We start from the raw sequence: 5,427 nt of genomic DNA, 5'->3' as shown, positions 1-5,427 counted from the left end.
TTCTTGCGACCGCCTCTGAATGAGGGCCTGTGATCGCAGTGACTACGCAGACCTATCACGGAGTGATTGACAGGAAGTGAGCATTTGGGGGTGGTGACAGGGGGGTGGTCGGAGAAATGCAGGCATGCCAGTGCGCTTGAACGCCATTACATGGGCGTGCATAAATTAGCCACTGTGATGCCATAAGCAGTGGACTTTCACTGCGTGCGCTGAAGTTAGCACTTTCTGAGTAAGGTCAGACCTTGTACAAGTGTGCGTGAGGCTGCGATGGTACTCCATGTTACCGATGGTTTCACTATTTTGCTAATTATTATGGATATGAGTAAGGGGATGTGGGCGTCCTTATGTTAGGCTGCGATGACATTGCGATTGCGAACATTAGCATATTTTCGCAGTGGTTCTGCGTGTGTAATTGCAACTGCGATTGCAATAGCGATCCGTACTGAATCCGGCCCTGAGTTACTATGGGCCTGATTCAGCAAGGAATGCAAGTGAGAGAACACACGAACTCGGCCGATGTTTTTGCACTGCACATGCGCATGCATCGCACTGTGTGTGCGTGAACTCGCCAGTGCGAACGGGTAAGGGTATGCAAACTACACACAGTTTGTACACAGACCATTCCAATATTGATTGACAGGAAGTGCAGTTTGTGGGTGGTAACAGGGGGTGGTCGGCCGAACGCAGATGTGCCAGTGCATTTGAACGTCGTTGCAGGGTGTGCATAAATTAGCCATTGTGAGGTCCTACGCTGCCCGAGCTCTCACTGCTCACAAATCCTGAGTGAGGTTATGTCAACCACTTTTATGCTAATGTGTTAGATGGTTCTTGATGTTACCGATGTTTCCGCTGTCTTGCAGACTACTCAGGCTGTGTATAAAGGGAGGTGGGCCAGCATTATATACTGCTGGGCGTCTGCATCTTGTGCTGCGGTAGCCGTGCGTATGCACTGATTACATATTTTCTCAGGGTCTGGGTGCCTGCATTCTCTCACTTGCGTTTCTTGCTGAATCAGGCCCAATATTCAGTGTTTGTAATTCACACTGTGTATCTTTATTGTTAGATACTATGGGGTATATACAATTGGGCGCAAGGTTAAGCGAGTACAAACCATGCACCCAATTTAGAAATACCATGGGTATGCGCGCTCTCGCTACCCGTGGTATTCATTTTAAAAAATAGTGGTCGTGGGGTTTTCCGTTCTGAAAACCCTGCGCCACGTAAATAAATAAAAATAAAAATCATCACTAACCTGCCCAGGGGACTCTGGTGGTCTCTATGGCTCCCGGTGGCCTCCCCTCTCTCTACTTACTGGAGAGGGGGCTGCTGGGAGTCCTAGGGGCTCCTGGGAGGCTCCAGGGGCTGGTGGGAGGGGCAAGGGCTGCTGGGAGATGTAGTTCTTCCAGCAGCCCATTCCGGGTGGGCCACATATACACCGGGGGTCACACACAAACACACACACATAGTCACTCATACACACTGACATACTCACCGCCTGCTGCAGAAGAGCCGGCTCCTGATGCTGGGTGCAGAATACAGCACTTTGAAAGGTGAGTAATTAAGGACTAACTAAGCTAATTGTAAACTTCCAATTGCTTAATTAGTCCTAAGGGGGGTGCCGCTGGGGTGCCAGGGCAAGTCCCACTGATTTTTCCTAAAAATAACAGTTTTAGTAAAAATCACGCTTGCTCTGGAGGTGCGTGACAAAAACCTCCCAGCAAGAAAAAAAAAAAAAAACACCTAATTGAATAGCAAAAAACCCGCAGCTGCAGGAAAAACCTCACAGGTGCGTTTTTTTTTCTATTCTCGCACCCAATTGAATATGCCCGTATGTATCATCGTTCTTATTGCAGAGCTCTGTGGTTTTAATTCTACTCTACTTCTCCATCTCAATATATGTTTCATTACCATTCACAGTGAGAATTTATAGATTCAATGGGAGACTTTGTTTATGTATAATTTGGTAAGGGGTCTATCCACAAACTCTTTATATCATACCTGGGTGTTCCCAGTATGTTGTATACATTCTTATTATAGATGGTTTGAGATGGTTCACTTTATAATTCCACATTTTCTAGGACAGTCTTGGGAAATATGGGAATGTTACTGAAATACCGTTGGCTCTTTAGCCGCCGATTCAAATACCAACCCCGGAAGCCTGACAGAATGAGATCCCGATGAGATGAGGTAAGTAATCTAACCCTCTCCTTTCCCCCCAAACCCTAACCCAACCTTAGTGGTGCCTAACCGTAACCTCCCCAAGGGGGGAGTGTCTAACCCTAAATCCCCCCCAGTGGTGCCTAACCCTAACCCTCCCCCCCTCCCGGCGCCCTAAACCTGTCTCCCAGGGGGGTGCCTAACCCTAACCTCCCCCTGGGGGTGTCTAATCCTAAACTCCCCTCCCCACACGATAATACTAACACTCCCAGGGGGGTACCTAACCCTAAATCCCCCTGGGGGTGCCCAATCCTAACCACCACATCACCGGCTAACAGCGCATACTTACCCGTCGTCCAGACGTTTGGGATGCAGGCGGTCAGGATGCCGATGCCGGTATCCTGATGTCCAACTGGATATCACCATCGGCAGGATCGCGGCATCGGTATTTCGACTGCCGACATCCTGTCCGCCGGCATAATAACTGCATCCCGTTGGACAGACTGCATAACAACAGTACCACTTATTTAAAAATGCGAGTGCTCGCTCTGAATGAGGGCGGCCGCATCTATTTTCTGACCCAGCCTCCTGGCTGCTTGCTAAGCTGTGGGTGACCACCCACAGCTTTATCGAGCAGCTAGGTTGATGGTCACGATGGTCAAGACCATCGTGACCATCGGGGCTTGTGACGAGACCCTTGTGGTAGGGTCTCATCTGCCACAAGCCCCAGTGAGCTTTTGGCTCTAATAGAGTGATGTCAGTGGGGCCGTTTGACCAGACACCCCGCCTACAAAATGGGTCGAGCTGTCGATCACCATCGACAGCCGCCCCTTTTGTAGTGAGCCCCGAAGCGAAATAATTTTTCTTTCTCTACGGGGTGTGCGCACATGCAGTGCGGCCACTGCGCTTGTGCGCAGGGCCTCAACATCAACCTGCTTGTGAGCGCATAGGCGCTTGCGAGCGGGTCTGAATGAGACCCTCTGTGTTCTAGATCTATGTATATCATATGATTTATATGATCTTCAAAAGCATCTGCTACAATTCCACCAACCGATCCTGATACTGCAGATGTTATTATGACTCATACAGCTATTATATGTCTGTTATTAGCTTTGTGTTGCACATAGAGATATCTATTATTGTGTAATCAGAGTGTATGCAATGGCAATGGTCTCAGTGATTCCATCGCTCCAGGAGATCATTCTATCATATGATATTCACCGAGTAATCTATACTTTATACAGGAGTATGTAAGTAGCCACAGTGTATCATTATATGTATATATATATATATATTAGGGATGTGCGCCGGACCATTTTTGGCGGATTTGGATTTGGATTTGGTTCTAATTCGTCATCCGGCTTTGGATTTGGATTTGGATTTGCCAAACTGCGGTGACTGGCTTTGGATTTGGATTTGGATTTGGATTTGGATTTTTTGCCAAAATTGGCAAAAAAAGCTAAAATTACATAAATTGGGCTTTTTTTTCTTCCTAGAGTGTTATTTACCTCAATAACATTAATTTCCAGTCATTTACAGTCAATTTAGACCACCTCACAGCTTAAATTATTCGTTTCACCATTATTGGCCAAAGGTTGCAGTGAGCTGACTGGTGACCAAGCGTCAGAGCAGCGGCGCAGTGGCACAGACACCACAGTTTAAAGCACATCTATGAAACTATGCCACACAGCAGTGGCAGAAATGAAAGGTAGTGCTAGATGGAATTGTCCTTGGGCCCTCCCACCCACCCTTTATGTTGGATCTTAAAAAGGACATGCACACTTTAACAAACAAAGCATTTCAGCGACAGGTACTGCCACTTTGTGGCTGAAGTGCTTGGTTTGTTTGGGCCCCCACAAAAAAATCTTCCAATCTACTAAAGGCAACAGGTCTACAGTGGCATGATGTCACCATCATTGCCATCCTCACCCTCATCAGTGTGTACATCATCCGATTCCTCACACAATATCAGTTCATCCCCGCTGGAATCTACCATTACAGAAGTATCTGTACTGTGACGTGATTGGTGGGAAAGGTTTTCCTCGTGAAATTTCCAGTTCATTTTAATGAACATCATTTTTTCTACATTTTGTGGAAGTAGCCTCCTTCGTCGTTCACTCACAAGGTTCCCGGCTGTACTGAAAACTCTCTCCGAGTACACACTGGAGGGTGGGCAGCTTAAATAATGCAAAGCCAGTTTATACAAGGGTCTCCAAATTGCCTTTTTTTTCTTCCAATATTCGAAGGGACTCTGTGACATGTCTACGTGTATGGTGTCCTGAAAATAATCCTCCACCATTCTTTGGATGGTAATCGTATTAGATGGAGTTGCGGTAGAGGTGTCACTGGTGTTGGGCAAATCTTTTAGACCCGACCAGATGTCAAAATGTTGACTTGACTTATCTGCATCACCACTGGGTCTTTTGGAAAAGGTGCATTTTTTTCTGGCTGCTGCTGCAGAAACCGAAGGAGGAGACGTCATCGTAGTGCGATGTGTCACTTCAGCTGCCAACTTGCTCACCAGGAGCGCTTTGGTTCTTTTAAGATCTGGGTCAGTTGTAAAGAAAGACACAGCATATGACTTGAACCTAGGATCAAGAATGGTTGCTAAAATATAATGATCAGATTTCAAGATCTTGGCCACCCGTGGATCCTGGCGAAGCGAACAAAGGACTTGATCTATCAGTCCAGCATACTTTGCGGAATCACTTTGTTTAATATCATCCTTCAATTTCTCCAGCTGCTTTTCCAAAAGCGAAATCAGGGGAATCACCTTACTCAAGCTAGCAGTGTCAGCACTCACTTCACAAGTGGCAACTTCAAATGGTTTGAGCACCTTGCACAAGACAGAAAGTACTCTCCACTGTGCTGGGGTAAGGTACATTCCCCCTCCTCTCCCAATGTCATGGCTTGTCGTATAGCTATGGATGGCTTTTTGCTGCTCCTCCATCCGCTGAAGCATATACAGGGTTGAGTTCCACCTCGTTACCACTTCTTGCTTCAGTTGATGGCAGGGCAAATTAAACTGCTCTTGCAGGTGCTGCAATCTCCTGCACGCTGTTGCTGAATGCCGAAAATGTCCCGAAATTTTTCGGGCCACAGACAGCATCTCCTGAACGCCCCTGTCGTTTTTTAAAAAACCCTGCACCACTAAGTTTATTGTGTGAGCAAAACAGGGGATGTGTTGGAATTCACCCAGCTGTAATGCTTTCACTATATTTGTAGCATTGTCAGAAATCACAAATCCTGAGGAGAGTCCAAGTGGGGTAA

The sequence above is a fragment of the Taudactylus pleione genome, unplaced genomic scaffold (genome assembly GCF_031769625.1).
Source record: "Taudactylus pleione unplaced genomic scaffold, aTauple2 ptg000286l, whole genome shotgun sequence".
In the NCBI taxonomy this organism is placed as follows: Eukaryota; Metazoa; Chordata; class Amphibia; order Anura; family Myobatrachidae; genus Taudactylus; species Taudactylus pleione.
Note: the sequence above shows the minus strand (reverse complement) of the source record.